General features: G+C 46.4%; 1 protein-coding gene across 2 annotated transcripts in view; it reads right to left on the bottom strand.

The window, feature by feature from the left end:
* Positions 1 to 22261, bottom strand: part of adarb1b (adenosine deaminase RNA specific B1b) — a 75478-nt gene that overhangs the window by 34766 nt on the left and 18451 nt on the right. For both annotated transcript variants that reach the window (XM_037487730.2, XM_037487731.2), the window contains one exon: positions 15683 to 15759. The gene's annotated coding sequence lies outside the window, so the exon portion shown is untranslated. The remainder of the gene's footprint in view (positions 1 to 15682; positions 15760 to 22261) is intronic.

Raw genomic sequence — 22261 nt, 5'->3', positions numbered from 1 at the left:
AGAACACACTCAAAAAGGTTTTTACTGCACCGCAATGCGGTTTGACATTGAGAATAATGGCCGCATTCACACGCACACGCACAAACACACACACACACACACACACACACCTCTAAAAACAAAGAACCGTGGGGACAGTGTGACAGGTGAGTGTTGGCCACTGCGGTAGAACGCCCACGAATAACAATTGATCTTTTTCTTTAAGGCCCGATACTACTCCGTAAAGCTGTCACTGACTGATCATTATTATCATTTGATTTATCTTGAATTAAAAAAAAAAGCAATTTCTGAATGAATTACACAGGAGGGTCTACAAATAGAGTTTAAATATCCAAATATTGGATAAAGACTGATCTCTAAAGCTACACATCACTGAATATATGCTAACATTAGCCACCAATGTGCTAACTCACGCCAGATATTGTGTTCATCAGGAATTTTGCATTAAAAATAGTAAAGTAAAGTAAAAACGTTCTCCCTTTCTGCTGACTTCTTGAATTCAGTTGTTTGCCACCAAGGATAAATCCTGCTTGTGCTGCTGCAGCAGGGGGAGGACTCAACATTACCAAAGTGAAACGGCAATTCTGAAGCGAATCCTTCTCAGCAGTGGGTCTGCCGAATCCAAAAAACAAAAAGGCAGGGGGCAGCGAATGAAACGAAGGCTGGTGACCCAGCGGTCTTTCCCCAAGTGCCCGCTCGCCAAGTCCCCCGTGTGCATCTGCGACCGCTCCCGTGCAGCCCTGCATTCACTCTGCGGAGTGAACACATGGCAGACTTGAAAGTCCCTGAACAAACAGCCCACGTTCCGATGAAACTCTGCTGCATCGGGCCAGTTGGAGGGCATCCCAAAAAAGAAAGAAAAAACCCTCTTCTTTCCTCCCTCACCTGCTCTGATGGGACTGCACGAGTATCCCTGTGCTGAGGGTGCCCACGCAGGCCTACATCACAGTGTGTGTGTGTGTGTGTGTGCGCGCTCCCCTCCCTCGCTGGCTGCGCCTATCTGGGTCAACCCTCTGGAGAGTTGCCAAGGCCCTTGGTAAAGTGGGCATCTGTCCATCACAGCTGGCCAGCCAACACACACACACACACACACACACACACACACACACACACACACACACACACACACAGTGTGGGAGGGGGGAAAGCGTGGCGCCACCAGGTAACATCTGCATTGCCGCCCGCCCAGTCCGAGCACCGAGCGCTGTCACCTGATCCCCGCTCTCGGTGGCGTGGGAGGCGGCGGCCCGCGTCCGTGCGAGGGATCGGGCGCAGTGGGACTCGGCCTGGTTGTAATCATCGGGGAATGTGAGAGTACGCGCTTGTGTTCATGTGCATGTTTGCATACGTGGATGTGCGCCCTCGACAACATCGGGCACAAACTCACTGGACAGGAATGTGGAGACCCAGCCAACAAGCTTTTCCAGAATGGAGCCTGAACCGGGCCCCTGCAGAACCGCTCCTTTCAGAACCCTCCCCCCCCCATCCTGCCCTCCCGGCGCACAATGGTGGTTTAGGCTTTCCCATGCGGCTTTCTTTACAGCGGTCGCACTGAGATTACAACGGAGGTGCTGCAAAAAAGTAGGCCACAGACTGTTGTGTGTGTGTGTGTGTGTGTGTGTGTCAAAACGTCAGGGTGTCCAGGAAAGGGAGGTAAACTAAGAACCTTTTGTGGTGGGGGGGGGGGGGGGGGCTTTATCAGCAGGGCACATTTCTCAAGCAAATGTGTGTAAACGCGCACCAATAACTTATTTGAAGAGGTGGGACGCTGTAAATGCTTACGTTGGTCTGTGAAATCAATTAAAAGTGGAGAAGTGAAGTCATTCCAGGTGAGTCTGTTAGAGGTGCCTGGGAAAATAAATATAAAGAGGTAGTGACAGCGGTGCATAACCAGCCGATTACGGGCCAGGTGGCGGATGAAAGCGACACACAAAAAAAAAAAGATGTATTAAAACTTTGTCTTTGATTACGTTCACAGCCTCCGTTAGGTAAATTAACTTCCTGAAATGTAGCTTCAAAGAATCCCAAACTAACGTCAGTGTGTGGATATACATAGGGCTGCAACAACGAATCGATGAAATCGATAAAAAGACACTATTAAAAGGGTTGGCAATGAATTTCAGCATCGATTTGTCACTCAATGAGAAAAACAAATAAAAGAGCCGAGCCGACGTAGAGGAAAGAGCAGTTGCTGTGAGTCACATGACGCCACGTAGGCAAAGACGTCTGTTCGAGTTGTCCAAGGTGGGCAAGCATCTCACATTGAATTAACAAAAAAAGTGTCAATGGCAAAGCAGAGCGCCACGTAGGAGGAACGTAAGGAGCCTGCAGCTCTTCTGACGCTGCCCTTTACTCCTCATCCAGCTGATGGAAGCTGGTCCACGATGGGGAGAGCTAACCCGAACCCATCTTACATGAAGCCTCAACAGAGTTTTTTTGGGGGGGGACAGAATGTGGAAATCTAAAATTGAAGGAAACTCAAGCACAAGGTATACCCGTTTAAGAAACAAATATATATATATATATATATTTGTTGTTAGAAGGAATCCAGTGACACGCGGCGGGATGGCAGACGTCTTGTGTACAACGCCGCTGTACATGAAACAAAGTGACAGCATCCTGGCGCGTCGTTGTCGGTGCCGATGTGGCGCTCGGGCCTCCGTCCCCCTGACACCCCCCCCCCCCCCCCCCCCTTGTCTCTCCCTTTGATTTTTCCCCCGCCTTCTTCCGTCTGCCTGACACACGTCAACAGAGAAAAAAGCAGTTCCCTTTGGAGCCTTAAGTGACTGAATGTGTGGCTCCGGTTGGTTCGCAGCGTGCGGTTCTCGTCTGTGGCTGCCTGGAACCGCACCCCGGAGCGGCGTCTCCTGTTGATGAACGCGTGTCAGAAGAGAGGCGAGGCATCAACGGAATGGGGCGGGGGGGGGGGGGCAGCCTGGGGGCCTGCTCGGCTGTGCTGACTGTGTTCGACTCTCTATCCGTCTCCATGGCTGTTGTGTGACCCCCAGCAGCTTTGAGGTCAAAATTGATGTTTTGCCAACTCACAGGAGACTTGGGGAATTATTTAAGATGGAGAATAAGAGTTGTGTGGCATCCGTCTGAGTGCAGACGCATGTACAGAAGGAAAAGGAAGTGTGAACCAGCATATTTTACTTGTATCCCCTGTGAGTTCTATCTAATGATCCAAATTATTCAAAACTGAGGGAAGATTTGTGGAATCCGTCATGATGCGCGGCCACTTCAACATGCCAATGTCGGGCTCTCTTCATGTCTCACTCAGAGTATCGTATTTTTAGAAATGAACAAGACCACTGCCAGCCAAACTGGCCCGTTAACTTGAATCTCCTTCCCTCCTGTCCTGTCCAGTTCGAGTTTCGTTGTTGCACGCCGAGAAAGCTTTAAAAGACATTACAGTGAAAAACTGCCTTTGACATCTCCTTTCACCAGGCCATGGTTACATAATGGCTGCTATTTTAGTTTGGTAAGTAATAGGGGGGTGGAACAGCACACAGTGTCCAGGGTGCGATGTCCTACTCCGCTTGGGTCTCTTTGTTCGGAAAAAAAGGATAAAAAATTAAAAAAAACATAATCCTAATTACTAATGTAGCAGTTCAAGCACCCAAATACTAGCATATTGTACATCAATGTATTATTGATTAATAATGATATCATACTGTAATGACCTCCCAATGAATTGTGAAAGTCCCATTCCCAAGGGAGCCCTGGCCTGCTGAGAGCTCTGAAGGGGGCGGAGTCATTGTGATGTCACACCTCGGCCTTTTCTAAAGCCTCGAGTCCGTCCACCCGGCCGTCGCCGTCTCGGCTTTTTGAAACCGATGAACGGACCGTTCTTTGAGTGAGGAGGAGTGACGCAGTATACAACAGCAACCTGTCAATCACCCTGTGAGGTCTCCTGAACACTGGGGGGGAGAGGCACTTTTTTGGTTTTTGGCATAGTGGGACATTCTGGTGCATCCACAGATATGCCCAACTTCAGCTGAACAATGTTTAGACACAAACCGTTTACACAAAGAAACGGGGTCATGTTCTTTCCAGAAGCAAAACAAAGCTGGATCCTCAGGCCCATGAAGTAAAGCCCACTGGGGCCACCTTTAACTAGTTGGTTTTTGCACTTATTACTTCTGACGTTTGTGTACGGTTGGACACGGTCTCTCAGCGCCCGAGGGGCCCCTCCCCGATGTAGTGGTGGGGTGAACACTGCGTATTCTTGTGACCATTTTGCTCCTGTTTGAAAGGAGGAACTTCCAAAGAAGTGGCTATTTGGGTAGAATTAGATTCATTGAGATAATTCAGACATTAAACAAAGTGGCTGTTCATATAGAGCAGGGGTGACCAAAAACATCATGGCGAGGGGTCCCGCTGACGATCCAAGGGTCACACAGAGTAGAAAGTGACCAACTTTAACCCCAGTGGTTCCTAAACGGGGGCCTCAGATTACTTTCCTTGTTACAAACTAACTTGTGTTTAATTGGAGTAGTTTTCTCTCCCAAAAGGCGTTATGTCTACCTCTGACATCTAACATTTATATTTAAAAAAGGGCTATTTTTATTTCCTGCCAGCTAGCAGAATAACATAAGACCTCCTGAAATGGACTGCATGCTCGAGCACAACGAATCCCAAAACCTGGTGGAATAAACGTTGGTTTTTCCACAGCTCGCCCCTTCTAAACGCCGTTTGGGGAGATCTGCCCCACTTGCTCCAAATGTTCTCGTCTGGCATGGACGCTTCTCCACCAACAGGAAACCAAACATTACAGCTTCGGGGTTAAAATACGGGTCTCCTGACCCAAAGGAAATGTTCTGCCCCGCCCTGCACCGCCATCTAATTTACTATGTTAAGAGGTCTAAAAATATGAGGTGTTTCTGTACAGGGAAATTATACAATACGTCACGTATGCCATTGTTGCCTTTACCAGGCACATAGTAAGAAATACTAGTAAGAGCCCAATTTGCATTCAAGACAGAGTCACCAGATTGACTGAACAATCAGTAAGAAAAACGTCCTCTATCACCTCCGTTTAAGCCCATCATCACTTCACTTATGACAGTAATCAATTCACAAGGGCCCTCTCCTGGCTGTATTTCTATGTGTGTGGGTAGAATTGTGTGTTTGCATGAGTGCGTGTGTGTGAGTCGCGTCTGGGTATTTGTTTGGCACCGAGCGTGCAGCAGATGTGAGATAATTTGGAGCCCTGAGAGACACGCGCTCGTGTGTTACAAAGCATCATGGGTACATTTGCTGTCATTGAACTTGAGTGGACTTCAATGACAATGTTCCGTTCTCTACTGACACATTATTTTATTAGCTGGCCTTTATCTTCATGGTCACTTTTGTGTGTGTGTGTGTGAGATGGTCAGCTTTGACCTTTACAGAGGACTCTAAAAGTCTAAAACACTTTCAAATTGTTTTTTATCGTGCACACCAAGCGTTAACTTCTGAATGAAGCCTCACGACTCAGTTAAACCCAGTGTCCAGTTTGCCCAGTTTATATAACTAGTTCCCATGGGACACGGGTCACACTCATGCTGCAATTAAGACAACAATAAAAGAGAGAGAGAAATAAAGTTAAAAGTCAAAATGCTGACCAGCTGAACAAGGTATACTGTAATTGGACCAGAAGAGTGGGCATGATATACTGTTGATCCTCGGGGTGAGGCATGCGTGACGTAATGGGACAAACTGCCATTCTAAGGTGGGCGGTGACAGCAGCGCGTGGAGGCAGACTGACTCTTGCCATGAACAGACAGTGAGGCCTCGAGTCGCCACAGCCGTTTAATCTGTGGGGCCTTCGGTGGCACCGGCTGCAACCTCGGGGTCTTAAAAGTGAAGCCAATGCGGAATAGTCACAAACTTGCATTCTTTCTAACGGCCATTAGGGGGCGCCTGTTTTAGCTATTTAAAAGTCTATTAGACAATGACATCTCACTTGAACACATTATTTTAAGGCCTCACATAGTTTAATTTCTTCTCAAATACAGAATGGTGGTCATTTCGTAAGTTACGGTCCCATTTAAAATTAAAATAGAAGTTGTTCATGTTTTTTTGGTGCTATAACTAACACCGTTTTCTGAGTTTACATAAATTGTCGTTTTTCGAACAACAATGTCTTATTCAATGTTTTGTTGTACTTCCGGATAAATAACAAGGAACAGCCAAAATACAAGAGGGTGACCAAAAAAAATGACTCTAGGGTCCCAATGGCAGATCCCAAACCGATGGCATCACCTCCACTTATATACAGTCTACAGGCCTCCGCTCCACAGCTTTAACCTGTTTTCAGCTTTCGTCCATTTGTTCCCCTTTCACCCAAAGAGACACTGATCCAGAGCGTCACTCCGTATTCTCTGGGGGGGGCGACGGTGGCAGGAGCAAGTGAGAGGATGCTGTCATATTGACAGTGTTGTGCAGAAAGGTGATTCCCTGCACCGGGATGGGGACGGTGGTTTGCTCACAGACACCTTAGTGAAGGTTTTTCTTAAAAGTCAAAGGCAGAATCATGTATCATGATCATGTCAAAAGTCAGCCATCGGTACATAATGTCATCCGACGGCTTTGAAGTGCACTAAAACACAGCAGCAGATGTCTGTCATTTCCTGCATGAAACATTCAAGCAGAGGCAATTTGTCTTTCCATCACATCAATTTTTCATGTATCCACTGCGCGGCATTCGACAACATCCCGACGTGCACGCAGTACACGCAGTACACGCAGTGCGGAGCCAGAAGGGGGCACAGAGAGCAAAGCAACGCAGGAGCGCTGTCATTATTCAATCAGAGCCAATAAACGGTACAGGCATCTCCAGCAGGAAAAGGAAACGTCTCTGGTATGAATTCCAGTGTCTCCTCCGAAGGTCAGACAGCTCCTGGTGCTGACGTCTGGGGTGAGAGCGATAATGTTTTCATTGGCTCGCCGTCAGCATCGACACGAGGGGGCCGACTTTGAATGGGACAGTTAGAGCTCACCTTCATCCTTTGTTTATCGAAACCCATTGGACTCGTCAAATCTGCCCCCACAGTGCCGTGGTTTAAAAAAAAAGAAGAAAACTGAGCATTTTCCCCCTGAATCACAGCGCTGAGAGCGCGTGGAGCGACGCAAACAAATAAACTGCAGGGGACACAATTAAGGGGGGGGGGGGGGGGGCGCAGTGAGGCGAGGCGCTCCGAGGACACAGGAGAGTTTGGCCCCATTTGCTCCACTCGGAGCTTCTCCAATACGTATCGGGATCACCAACTGAGCAACTTTTTAATGTGTTTTTTTAGAAATGTGTCCTGAATTGGCTTCGCATGCATTATGACGATAGTCATAGTGCACGTTTGCTTTGCTGTAAATAGAGGCCCCGGACAGGCAGCGCGGCCCACAACAAACCACCTTCTGCCAGCACATAGCAGCAGCTGATAATGAGTGACTCATCAGTGCTAATTTGCTGAGCTAATTTTATCAGCAAACCTCGCAGGCTTGAAGACACGCCGCTTCGGCAGGACGGGTGAACAGCATGAAGCTCAACGGCAACACGCCACGCCGTCAACCGGGCCCATATTACATCCATCCCAATGGTTATTGTAGAGAATATAATATTTCTGTGAATATGGGGTGCTTTGAGTTAGCGAATTTTGAAAATGAACGCTTTTGTTAGCACTGAGCTACTTAAATATGGGCCAATTAACTTAACTTATTCACAACAGTCTTGTCCAGAAGCACTTCCTTGACAGGAAACGCTTGCCATGGTGCAAACTGAGGGGTGAAATCACTAATGGTGTTCACTGAATGGATTAAATAAAATACACACACAAGGCTATACAGGGAACATTTTAATGTTTTAAGTGACTACCGATAGCGCTGCAGAACGTATAAAAGCCGCTCCTTGGATCAATATTTGGCCATTCCAAATCACAAAATGTAAAAGAATTGCTTGCATGTTCACTAATAAAATCTTCCCCACAACAAATCAATGGCGGTGGAATTTATGTGTGCCGACTCCAGCAGGGCTGCAGTGCCACAGTGTGACAAACAGTGTGAGATAAACAGGGAGAATGACAGTGGGGGACAGTGAATGTTTCAGCGTTGCATGTGGGGAGCAATCTGCTGTGCTGTTGGGCCGCGGTTTCTCCTGCCAACAGAACCTCAGGTGCTTTTTTCCATTCAGTTTAGAAAACAGGGAACCACCGCCTACCAAGATGGTTTAACACATCTAATTATTAGAAAAAAACGTATCAATCCATACCCCAAATCCATACGATTGAACGATGAAGATTCATTCTACATAAGGAATGGTGGCTTGGATAGATGTTACATAGATGTTTTGGATTCTTCTATACTGGTGCTGCTTCTACGATCTACTATTATCATGGAATTCTCTATTCTTAAGCCATGATCATTAGCAGAAGCTGTGCATTAGTATAAACATTATGATATTACACAAAAACCCAACTGAGCAAAGCTCTTCTTCCACTCATAGAAAGCATTTCTAATAAGAGGCTTCTATATTTTTCTGCAACCAGCGCAGCATGAAAGTATTGTCCATAAACAAACCTACGTTGACTACCTTAAAATATATTGTTGCATAAAACTTGGGCCCCATTAATCTGTTGGATGCATTAGTCTGAGGCCTCCACAGAACAGGTTTATTCATCCAGAGATTACATGGCAGACAGGTGAAACCTATTTACTTATTATGTGACATGTAATGGCATTTGCTCGCACCAGATCTTATGTTAGGGGATGACCACATGTTTTTACAGTATTATGCACTCAGACTTCAGACTTTTATTTGTGAATCATTAAAAAAAAAAAAAAAAAATCAATGTTAACTTTCCCCGACTTCCAGATGATGGACCATTTTGTGTTCATCCATAACATAAAATCCCAATGAAATCATTTTGAATCTGTGGTTACACCTTGATGTAGTGCAAAGAGAGTGAAGACTTGTGCAAGGCACTGTGCATAATCCGTTAAAGTCTAGCTTTCCATTCTGCTCGGCTAAACTTGGTCCCTGACTAAGAAGTTTGCTTTGGGAAGGAAGCGGGTGCTTAGCTTGTTGAAAACCTGGAGTGCACACAAATCGCTCATGCATGCACAATGTCTGATAGAACTCCATCTCTATTAATATTTGAAATCCAGCAGCTCAATCTCTTATCGCTCCCTCCCCCCCCCCCCCCCTTTGAGAGCAGCTTCATAAAATCCATCTTGTTGGTATCAACTGCTCCCTCAGTGGGTTAGGGGTTTGCTTAGCCATTCAGTTAAAGTGGAAAATCTCAGAATACGTCTTCCTCCATAGCTGCAGAATTTCTCTAGCCCCAAATTTAAGGCAAGAATTTCCATCCCAGTGGTCCGTGGGGGGTGAAACACTAGTCGTGCCTGAATGACGAGGCATTGTGTGTAAATCTGCAATATAAATTGGTTATTGAATTTCCGTTAGCATCACATGACTGCTCCCCTCACGAGAGACAGGAGAAGCTGTAAACAAGTGGGTCACACATGTGAATGCAACTGCTGTCGCATGTAAAAGGCAGAAATCTCGACGACACCGTGTGTAAGATTTGCATCCAGGCGATTGCAAGCAACAATTGGGGGAGAAAAAAAAAAAGACATCCCCATCTTAGAATCAATAATCCACTGCTCTAAGCATCAGCGTGTCGGCAGACTGAAATGTAAAGCCCTGAATCCGTCCAACGACTGACAGTAATGCAGACGTTTGGGGTGAGCAGTGAAATATCGAAGGACGATTGCATGGGGGGGGGGGGGGGGGGGGGGTGCAGAGAATGACACTGATGTTAAAACCCACATGTAAAACCCTGTCACCACACGTCAATCCAAGTTACCACATACTTCGCTCAAACAGCAAAAGCTCTTCTCATAACCATTTTTTATTGCTAATTCACACGAGACAGTCGTCCTTTTATTAGCTTCGCTGTACAGGTGTACTTTTCTCTGACTGCGGTATACTACTATTACCTGTGATGGTGTATATTTATGTTCTTATTAACATGAATATCTGTCAATAATATTATTAATATAAAACTAACCTTGCTCTGTCACTTTTGTTTTAGCACAGATTATTTTACCATCATTTTCAGGGCGACGTAAGAAATAACAAATCCCTGCTTCCATTTCTAGCTGGTTGGACTTTTCCAATCACAAAAAACTAAAATCCTCAGCCATTTATCTTTTAAGAAGTAAAACAATTATATAATAAATCTATTCCTGTGCACAATTGACTGAATCTTGTACTTCCTTGGAAGTGCAATGACAATTAGTTTTTTAAAAAGCATCAAGCAAAGAAATAAAATGTTTTTCTATGTCGTTCGCTATTTCAGTTCAGTTCAATTGTTATTTTGCTTAATCAAGTCTTGAGAGAGGTGACCTGCAGCCACAGTGAGCGTAGATTAAGTGTCATATACTCCGTTTTTAATGGCTGAATCTTTAGCTGATAACCCCTTTTTTGGGAGATTTCTGAGAAAGACTTCTCCTCGTGAAGAGACTTCTCTGTTTGATACCCACAAAAACATCGTGTTTGGAACATACGGCAGTTACTTAATGCCCTTGATTGAATAACGAGCTGAATAAATATATAATACAAGCCATGGTCTTACATGCCGTGCTATACCACGGACAGCAGTCTCAATGTGCACAGCTACGATCACGGATTAAGTAGGAAGTCTTCATTTAAATAAAGTTCAGAAAATAGCACTACTTTAGTGTGCCAATGCTGGGTTTCCCGGCTCTTGCACTCAGCAGCGCACACCAGTCGGTTTCCTGTAAAATAATGATTCAACACACACACACACACACACGCACACACACGCCATATCCAGGGTGATAATTATAACCAAGTCGCCCATTAATCAGCGACAGCTGTAATTATCTTAATTCCAGTGTGTAATCTGATCAAGGTGAGGCAGATCAAATCACAGCCCTTTTCTCCCGCTGGGCTTGAAGGGGGTTTCAGTAACGGCAGCAACAGCAGAAGGGTTCGAAAGAAATTGGCTTGGACCAAAACAATCTGATAATACGACATAGACGCTGATAAGCCATGCAAGGTGCAGGCATGAGTGGAAGCACTATCTCCGTTGTCTGCAGGCCGTTGTGGCTGCTAAATGATTTTTTATTAATTCATTTATATTTTTAGAATTGGTAGCAACCTCGGATGGAGTATCGCAGCAACTAAAACTATGGAGTCCTCCGCCAATGTTTAGCTGTGGACCTGTACTTATTTTCCCATCAGGGCAGCGGTCACTTCTTAAACCGACTGTGCTACGCTAGTTAGCGAACAAGGAGCCAAAATACTCAACTCAATCACTTGCAATACTGTTTTGGCCGCCCTTGTGGTTTTTAAAAAGCACCACACTTGAAACTTGTTATATAACTGGTGCTGCCTTTCCAAAGAGAATAATAACTGCTTAAATATTGGCATTGGCTTCAGAACTCCACCATCAATCAGCTCACAAAATACCAAAAAAGGTAAAAACATACTCCTGCTATGTACACAACACGTGAGGTCCCTTACATCCTGAAAGTACACAGCAGCCAGGTCCCCGTGGAGATGCGTAATCATGACCCTGCTATTGTAGTCGTATGGAGGACGTCTCGTCCCCCATCCAGATGCACCGAGTGCTATCTGCAGTTTGCACAAACCAGATGTCACACAGACGGTGAGCAGACACGCGCCCTCCTGGGATCGAACCCACGCCATCGCCGATAGCAGCCGCTGTCGCGGCTTTTCCCCGAGCGTCCACGCTGTTTTTTTTCCACATCTGGCCCCCAGTCGCCGGGCTCCAAAACAAACGCGGACTCTGATAGCGGATCCGCACGGGCCGTGTGATGGAAAAAAAAGGACGACAACGGTGAGAAACAGAAGAACCGAATGTGGGAAAGAAGGCAGGACCTCTCCAGATGGATCCTTCACACGGACATCCACGCTAATCAGTGTGGAAACGGTGTTCTGGCTACTGGCTCACGCGGAACATGTGGCGTCTGAGCATCTGAGGCTATCAAAACATGGCCAAATCTCTACTGCAGTAGATGGTCGGAGGCTGATGTGGATTCTCATTGGGCTACGTAACTCAACTCAACCAGACGAGGAGTCGGTTGCGTTCCAAAAACAGCGAGAAGAACGATGGATGTTGAAGGCAATGCCTGTCACATTTAGACCGTGAGCGTTCGTTTCCAATCTGCTCATGCGGACCTCACAAGCTGCTTTGGGAAAAAAATAAAAAGCAAAAAAAAAGAATGTCTCTCCCTTTCTTCAAACCTCACCGGTGATGCGTGGCCCCCTGGCCCCATTTTGCACACATCAGTTGGTCACGTTGCAGAGCTAAAAAGACACAACCATCTGTTAGATTTGGTTGACACCAGAAGGGTCAGAGCTGGGCTTTTTGGTGGGATTCATAACTGGGTCCAATCTGAACGTGAAAACCTGTGTTTTTTGTGCTCAATGTGACTGAATTTTCCAATTCCAAACATTATCCTCCAATCCACCACGATTTGAAGTCTATAAATTGTCCACGCATTGCCGACAGGAACTAAATGCATCAGTAATATAATCAAAGTCACCACAGAGAGCCCTTTCAAAAACACTTCACTTATGTACATCGGTGTAGCAGATTTGGTATCAAAATGTCAGCAGAACCTTCACATTACTGTCCAGAGGGGGGCATTCAATGTAAGCTCAGGATTTCGGCTTAAAACGCTCAAACTAAAGCAACTGAAAAGATTTCAGCGAAGCCCCCCGGCTGCTGTTGATTGAGCCAAAAAAGCCTTGGTCACAGGTACATACAACCCATTCAGTAGACACACACAGTGTGTGTGTGTGTGTTCTTGGCCATAGAGCAGAGATAAACTCTAGTCTTTCCCAGGAACATACCGTAGCAGCACCTTCTCTCAGCTTCATGCGTAACGCAGCACTGGCTGTGGGAGCAAAGGTCATCCTTTGCAGCCGCTCCCATTTCACTGGTGCTTAGATTCACCCATTCAAACAAAGTAAAAAAAATAACTGGGTGCTCATGACACGGATGAAATACTGCCGACCTACTTCCTGGTGGTATGGATATGGTATAAATCATCCGAGGCGGCCGACCTTGTAGCAGCAACATGGGGAAAAGAAATCGATAAAGACACAATAATACGGTGTGTTGGAAGTGCGTAGTTGCCTTCATCAGAATCATCGTCATTACCATCGGGACCCAACTCGGTTTCATCCCAATTGTGTAGTGAGTCAATGAGAGAAAGAAATGCACATCAGCAGAAGCTTTAGGCAGCGGATACTGTGACTGTTCAGACGAGGGTTTCTCAGGTCTCCTCTACAGGTTTTAGGTTGGTTTAAGTATGAATAAATCATGATAAAAACCCATCTACCTTGTCTTTATACTGGTTTAAAAACGAGACCCACAAGCTCGACTAGCACCAGCAGCAACGCCCGTCCAGCCACAAACAGCGCACTAAATATTCAGTGGAGTACCTGAAAGGGGCGGGTGGACTCAAGAGGACAGAGTGCTGCGCGTTGCTACTAAACCACGCGCACAAATGTCAGCGCACGCGGAAAACAGGACATTCAAAATCCCCAAAAACGTGATGCCACTATCTGAGTCTCCCTGGCTCAGCAATAGATCACACACTTCCCACAATGCAACACTATACACTCACCGGCCACTTTATTAGGTACCCCATGCTAGTAACGGGTTGGACCCCCTTTTGCCTTCAGAACTGCCTCAATTCTTCGTGGCATAGATTCAACAAGGTGCTGGAAGCATTCCTCAGGGAGTTTGGTCCATATTGACATGATGGCATCACACAGTTGCCGCAGATTTGTCGGCTGCACATCCATGATGCGAATCTCCCGTTCCACCACATCCCAAAGATGCTCTATTGGATTGAGATCTGGTGATTGTGGAGGCCATTTGAGTACAGCGAACTCATTGTCATGTTCAAGAAACCAGTCTGAGATGATTCCAGCTTTATGACATGGCGCATTATCCTGCTGAAAGTAGCCATCAGAAGTTGGGTACATTGTGGTCATAAAGGGATGGACATGGTCAGCAACAATACTCAGGTAGGCTGTGGCGTTGCAACGATGCTCAATTGGTACCAAGGGGCCCAAAGAGTGCCAAGAAAATATTCCCCACACCATGACACCACCACCACCAGCCTGAACCGTTGATACAAGGCAGGATGGATCCATGCTTTCATGTTGTAGACGCCAAATTCTGACCCTACCATCCGAATGTCGCAGCAGAAATCAAGACTCATCAGACCAGGCAACGTTTTTCCAATCTTCTATTGTCCAATTTCGATGAGCTTGTGCAAATTGTAGCCTCAGTTTCCTGTTCTTAGCTGAAAGGAGTGGCACCCGGTGTGGTCTTCTGCTGCTGTAGCCCATCTGCCTCAAAGTTCCACGTACTGTGCGTTCAGAGATGCTCTTATGCCCACCTTGGTTGTAACGGGTGGTTATTTGAGTCACTGTTGCCCTTCTATCAGCTCGAACCAGTCTGGCCATTCTCCTCTGACCTCTGGCATCAACAAGGCATTTCCGCCCACAGAACTGCCGCTCACTGGATGTTTTTTCTTTTTCGGACCATTCTCTGTAAACCCTAGAGATGGTTGTACGTGAAAATCCCAGTAGATTAGCAGTTTCTGAAATACTCAGACCAGCCCTTCTGGCACCAACAATCATGCCACGTTCAAAGTCACTCAAATCACCTTTCTTCCCCATACTGATGCTCGGTTTGAACTGCAGGAGATTGTCTTGACAATGTCTACATGCCTAAATGCACTGAGTTGCCGCCATGTGATTGGCTGCTTAGAAATTAAGTGTTAACGAGCAGTTGGACTGGTGTACCTAATAAAGTGGCCGGTGAGTGTAGCTACCCTGCATCTAGCGCTAGGCAGAATTAAAGACCTCAGAGACACAGAGGCTATTACACAATCACTTTCATACTGCCAGCGATGAGGAAACGCATCCTCACCTCGAGTGAGCCAGTCGTCCCGAGGCGAAAAGGACAAAAGGGACACATACATACTGTATACACTATGTGTCTCCATGCTTTGTAATGAATCACACACACACACACACACAGAGCCAGGGCTTTTGAAATGCAATCGAATGGGGGTAAGTGGAGGAGACAAGCAGAGAGAAACAGAATGAAATGGAGGAGTCCAGGATCCCCTGATATTTGAGCCCATCTAAAAATAGCCACACTGGCGCACAGATATGAATTGTACTTGTGAAAGTCTTCAGATGGCGTAGGGAGAAGAAGAGAGAGGCGAACGGCAGAGATTCCCCTCCAGGTAAACACCGTGCAGGCCCCGGTGTTTACCTGCTCCGTCTGGGAGTGAATGTGAACCCTCTCCCCCTCACTGGGATTGGTAACCTTACACCTCATTTGGCTCGTAACGTAATTGGAGTGACTGCAGGTTCAGAGAGTCACGAGTCCAGCTTGGGCGCAATAATGGCGTTTCGGTCTCATTTTAAACATGGCGTTAGAAACTGCGCGGTACGGACTACAGCCTCCAAGCGTGTCCACAAACATTCATGTTGAGTCAACTTGAACGCAGCCTGGATCATTGGCTCCAAACCAGTTGGACGGATCTCCTGTTCACTTTGTCCGTCACACGAACGCGGCTGTAGCCGTTGGTCACGCTGCCAGCTGGAGGCCTCGTCTGAACTCACCGTTCCACTGAGCAGTCACGGGGAAAGCGCTTCACATTTGCCAGTCCTTTGCGGTCCAAAGACACCCCGCGACGCACCTGGGAGAGAAGAAGGGCATTAATACACGTGTGATGGGGCTCTTTATATGATGTATGAATATGGTATGTGGACAAGGCGGAGGTTACCATTTGAAAAATCTAAAATCAAAGAGTAGCCAAAAACGAAAGGAAACTTCAACATAATGGAGTCCTTAAGCCAAATAAATGTCTCCCGAAAATAAACCAAATTAACCTCATGAATTGGAATTTTTCCTTTAGCACAAAAAGAGAACACACATTTGTGGCCTTATATTACAGAGACAAATAATGATGGAATGAATAGTTTTAGTTTAGTCCTCAGCAGCGCGCTGATATGCCTGCAGACATGTTATGTTCTACCACTGCACAGTCAATACAAACACCAATGAGGCATTGCTTTAACCATTTACGCCTTTTGTGTAAATGTCCGTATCATTTCTTGAAAAGGAGCCGACGTGTGACTTTTTGGAGCAGAGGCCGAACAAGGCCGAAAAGAATCTCTGCAGGCGGACGGATGAGCTCCTGACTCCGCTCCCAGCAGCCCGCCTAGAACCAGCACCACAACCGAGACGCAGGTAACAGCCTAAAGATCCACAGGGGTGGGAGGAAAAGGAGCAGTTACACCCCCCCCCCCCTATCTAAAGTGACACTGATTAATTAAATAGATGTTTTTCTCTCTACCCAACCAGCCGACAGGTGAGGAAAAAAAGGAGCAACGGACACGTATTTAAGGAGATTTTAAGTTCACATTTAATGCGTGTGACATACATGAACCGATCACGTACCATGATGAACATATGCATTATTAAAACCTTTTAACCTGTAAAAGCTCACAATCCTACTCTAACAAATCAAGATAATCTAATTTATTAAAATCATTCTAGCAGAACAGTTCCACCCTGAACAGTGTTTGGCATGTACCTCTAGAGACCATATGGTATCCACATGCCCATATGGGCAAATAGGTTCCAAAAAAAGACACTATGAATCTACTGCATCCTGTGGATAGGAGTGTGTGTGTGTGTGTGTGTGTGTGTGTGTGTGTCTCCATCATCTGTATTCAAGACACCCACCAAGGTGTTCTACACCTCTGAGCTGCCAGAAGGACCTCGTGCTCAGGAGTCACCTTCCGAAAAGTTAGTTTGAATTTACATGTCATGCCGAGCGGTCCGTTTGCACGACACGAGGGATTCGTGTCTATGGAAAATACAGCCACTTTATAAAAAAACAGATCAGCTGGTTCTCACTTCTACAGACTGTATCATAATAACCATTCCTTATGTCTCGGTCTGGGTCAGCCCTGGTCTTGGTCCTGACTGTCCCAGTTCAGGTGGTCTGACTAAAGCAAGGTCTGCAGTATCAGACATGACTTAAGTCGTGCTTACTGGATCCACAATAGAGTCAGACGGGTTTTTTCTGAACCCAATGTTGCATAAGAAGTCAGCCGGTATGACTCACCTCGTGCCTCCTCTGGCCAGTGACTCGGAAGAGGAGGACGGGCCTCGCCAAGTCTCTAAGGGCATAAAGTGTACGCTGCTAATTCGGCAATCAATCTGAGAACATTCACCAAGTGCTATCTGCGCTTTGGATGCCGCCTCCACCCCCAACTATCAGCAGAAGAAGAAAAAGACACACTGGATCACATCCAAAGGGGCCGGTTGGGGACAGCGGTGGGGGGGGGGTCGCCTGCTGCTGAACGACGGGGGCGTGAGGCCCCGGTAACGAGGTGGGGCCTCGTTAGAAGTACTCTAATGGAGGGGGGTGACTTCCATCCAGCAGTAGAAGAAGAAGAAGAATCTGCACCACGTGTTTGTTTGAGGCAGACGTCAACCATGGTGCATCAAAGACAACACCCGGTAAGCCATTTCATTACGAGGAATCGGGTTGCTCATTTTTAAAAGAGCTTTGCGCGTTCAAGGCCTCTTTTTAATTTGTGAAAGCTGAAGGGAGACTTTTTTAATCTTTTTTTTTTTTTTTAAAGAGGGCCGACCGCTGCTCGCACAGTTCGCCCTTAGCTAATCCGAACTTTCAACACTGTGCAATTAACCCCGTTTCCAGAGGAAGGGAGGAGAAATGGTGCTGGTGGAGGGGAGATGCTGCTGCGCTCAATTAGAAAATAAAAACTGCGATATTGGTTCATCAACGGGTCCATTCTACATGCAAACTCCGTCTGCAATGTCACGTCAGACGAGCTTTGGGCCTCAGTCCTCCGCGGGAATCGAGAAACCCAAAAGGTGACGTCTTTCACCATATTCATAGGAAAGTCCATGTGGCACTGTTGCCCAAACATGACAATGAGGCGTTATCTCACACATATGTATCCAGTAGAGGTTTTTTTTGTATTATATTTATAATATAGAACATTATATAGGACTGGCTGATGTCAATGTAAAAGCAAGAAAAAACACACCCCTTTCTAAATGATCTTTTGGTTTATGGTGATCCTGCTGCACACTGGCTGCACTGGGATCAGAAAACGCCCCGTTGACCTGCTGACAAACGCCGGCTCTGGTTCCTGACGGACGGCGTCGGGGTGTCATGTGGCGCATGAGTAAACACAAAGCGGCTTTCAGTTACAATGAATGATGGATGACGGGTGGATGGCAAGTGTAAACTTTCACGGCCCTCCGGGTGAGTAACCGTACCCCCTACGGATGCCTTTCTTAAGGGACATCTTCTGTTCTACATCCATATGTCCGTATAAACATAGGTGATGAAGATTTGCCAGGTGAGGTGACTGGAGAAGGTGTGTGACCGTCACCATGGTTACGCCTCAGCTCGCCCATCTGTGTACGGTATGCTGTGTCTGCCTTTATGGACTATACGAGGGAATGATGGACAGCAACTGGACTCACACACACACACACACACACACTAACAGTTGATATATTACAACTCCCATCTTCTATGGCGCCAACAGAAATGAGACTTGAGCTGGTTTATAACAATGAAACGAGCGGATAGACACCCACGATAGTACAACATCAAACTACACGACGTCGTGAGCATCTAGAAGTGCAAAGAAACCTGTGACACGAGAGGCATCGTTATACCTGTAATGAGGCCCCTCACATGTCATTTCTTGGAGCTCCAGCCGGGTTTCAAGTCCACCCAAACACGAAAAAAAAGACCCCTGATGATGGCGGACGACTGCAGCAGACACCACCCCGTGCACCTCGTTTTTTTTTTTTTTTTTTTGCTTACTCCAAAATGCTTCAGCACTCCTGCCAGCCGCTACACGTGAGTGGCAGCGTTAGTGGGGATCGTGCAGGCAGGGCTGGGGATTTCGGGTTTGAAATGTGACGTTCCAAGACATAATGAATTAGTGGAAGAACAACAAAGCGCCAAGCCAAGCCGTGAACCTGGGACCGGGGGGGGGGGGGGGGGGGGGGGGGGGGAGAAGGATGAACCTCAGTGATTTCGACACTTGGCTTCCTTCTGTAGGCGACGCAGTTAGCCGCTATCGGGTTTCTTTCTGCCTCCCGCCTGTCTACCCCACATCCTTTTCCCCGCTACCCATCTGCTTTTCTTGCTTGCGTCTGACTCGTCTGACACCTCTGGTGACAGCTCGGCGCGTCTTGACAGTGCAAGAGGCAGCAAAAGACAGATTTCAGCCCAACACCCACAAGGAGCCACAGACGGTTCGGTTTCAGCTGATGCTCGACTTAAAGGAGGCAAATATTCAGTCAAAAAGGACGCCATTGCAAAAAAGGGCCAACACTGGAACACTATCCAAACCATTTTATTGATTTATTAGAAAACTGCTAACAGGTTCCTTTTTTCCTGACTAACTGTTGGATTGGAACAGCATGTTTTATTCAAAGAATGGCCAAAAGTGAACCGTTTATCATCAGAAGCAGAAAAAAAACAATATTAAAACGGTCAGACTTTAAACTTTCTGAACATCCCTCAACAGATCAATGATGCTTCTCTCAGAAAAATAGACTCTCACCAGAAACCTTGCATTCTAAATCTCAGTTAAAAATGAACCGTTTCAAGTCGAAAATCTGTGAAACTCTGACTGACCTGCAGGTCAAAGTGTTGGATGTTCTATTGTTTGATACTTGATTTTACAATAAATCATAAAGAACTCGTACACTGTGATGAGAAATAAGACCACAAAGAGCGGAACGTGAGCGCAGCACAGAGGAAACAAACTGCTTCAGGTACACACAATTGAACCCTCTTTGTGTGTTGAGAGCTCACAGGCAATAGATGCCTCGCTCTATTCAACACACTGGAGCCTCACGTGGTCTGACTTACGGTGGCTGAGGTTTGCAGACAAAATGTCAATGCAACTTTATTGCTGTGTAACGGACATCGCCAATTAAACTGTTGAACTACTTTTTTGCGTTTAACCACAGAGCTGCAAACATTAACACAAGGTAGCCTTAAAAATGCAAATTAAATGAACACATAGCTAGTGAAGAAAAAGCAATACTTTAAAGATATTCTGTATTGCAGCTGTGGTCACGTGGCTCTAGTATTATAACACTCAATTTGTTGTTCTAATATGAGTGTTTCTAGTGGCACAACTCTACACCAAAGAGCAACGCTTGACATTACTACAAAAGGCTAAACGTTGTGGAGGCTTCATGGATAATTGTCGCCCCATCAAGAGAATTCATGTCCGAGAGACACATTGGATTTCTCAGCCCTACAAGGGGCGCGAACACACACACACGCACACACGCACACACACACACACATTAACCCCCCCGGCTTATACGCAGTATAGATTGTGAGTCACAAGCACTCATTAGAAGGGGACTGAACACAGCGGCTGCATTAGAAGAGGTCGCTCTCGGTTGGCTGACTGCAGCACATACATTGCGACCCTGTGGTGTCAAAAGAGGGGGGGGGGCAAAAGAGAGTGTGAGTGTGTGTGTGTGTGTGTGCGTGAATGCAATGGTGACACTGTAAGTAACTTAACAGCCATGCTGGCAGGTTGGTCCAGCTGTACTAGCTAAATGCTAACGTCGGCACGCTAACGTGTAAATGTTCTGCAGACGTTCCCCGCTGTCATCGCCTGAGTTCAGCATATTAGGGCTAGCAGTCGCTAGATGGAAAGTGCAGATGGGGGTCACCGAACATTCAAATCCTCCTGAGTGGATCATGGATGTCCACTTTCAACAGATATTTCATGCAGGATCAATGTGGTGCGCCGAGCGGCTTACGATCCCCCACCGAGCGCCCCACCCCCCCAAAAAATGTCTGTTTAATAGGCGGAAACCAAAGAAGGGGGCCATTGACACGTGTTCCTTTAGTGAGTCAAATTGAACAGGTTTCTGAGTTGCACGGTGGACACTTGGCCAACACACCAGATGGGTTCAGTTAGCAGACATCCTCTGCAGGCCGCAGGGTTTAGCGCTCGCTCTTCCTGCACCGGAACCACATGTAAACACAGACCAACACGCCGCTGGCCCGAGTGAAAACATAACACAGAGCAATCAGGTTCTAATCTGGGCTCAATCTAGTCGAGTGTTTGAGCAAACCACAAACTAAAAAAAGGGCAATGAGCTGAAACCTGGCATCGGGTCCCCGTCTGTTAAAACGTGACATGATTTACTTTTACTTTGTTGCCCGTCAAATGTGGCTAAAGAGCAGGGCATGCGTTACCAAGGTCACCGTGACAACCCGCCGTGCTGTACTTAGGGTGCTGCCAGCGCAGAGGGTACTTGGGAGCAGGTATTTCTGAGGTCAGGTGAGCAGAAAATCATAAAAGATGTTGTCCAGATGGACGGGAAAGGTTGTCTGTGATTAGCGATGCTGCAGATTTCTGTGCCGTTGACTGGGAGACATTTCATAATACGGTCAAGCTGTAGAACTGCTTTTGTGGATCCGGTGCACTGGTGTGTTTATCCTTTTTCATTTGAGTGCACCCACATGTTCTACCACACATTGGTACATTGCAAGGGGTTACTGTTTGTGTTACAGTTACAGTTTGTTCCTGTAGGCATTGACCATTGTTTATCACCTCATGAGAGTCTCACGGAAACACATTCTGGTGAGAGGCACAGAACCCCTCTTGGATCAGGAGTCTGAGGCAGACATCAATAGCGGAACGCTTTCCATCCGACATATTGGCTTTGCTTCGTTTAGAGGCTCACTCCTTTTTTTTTTTTGGAACTATCACAGACAAAAGAAAATCCTGTTTATATGAGTATTAAAGTCTGGGTGCAGCTGCTAAGGGAAGGGAACACAATAATGAAATGACATGAAGCAGTAATTTGACCATCTACGACCACCGTACTCAACTAGAAGGGCACTCAGTCTGTGGAACTGCACACTGAGGCTTCACCCAAATCACTGCAGGTGCCAACATCGTTTCTCCACTGCTTTTGCTTTTCACAGCTGCCTGAGAGACGAATTGTGAAACTCGAGTCAGACAATTTTACCTGAGGACAACTTCAGAATCCTCCCGAATATGTGTCCATCCACCCAATCTTTGTTGACACGTAGTACCGAGAGAGTTCCTTTTTTTTTTTTTTTAGAGCTGCTAGCTGGGGGTAAAGGGGGGAAT

The sequence above is a fragment of the Pungitius pungitius genome, chromosome 10 (assembly GCF_949316345.1).
Source record: "Pungitius pungitius chromosome 10, fPunPun2.1, whole genome shotgun sequence".
NCBI lineage: Eukaryota > Metazoa > Chordata > Actinopteri > Perciformes > Gasterosteidae > Pungitius > Pungitius pungitius.
This window is presented reverse-complemented; position numbering and strand designations above follow the sequence as displayed.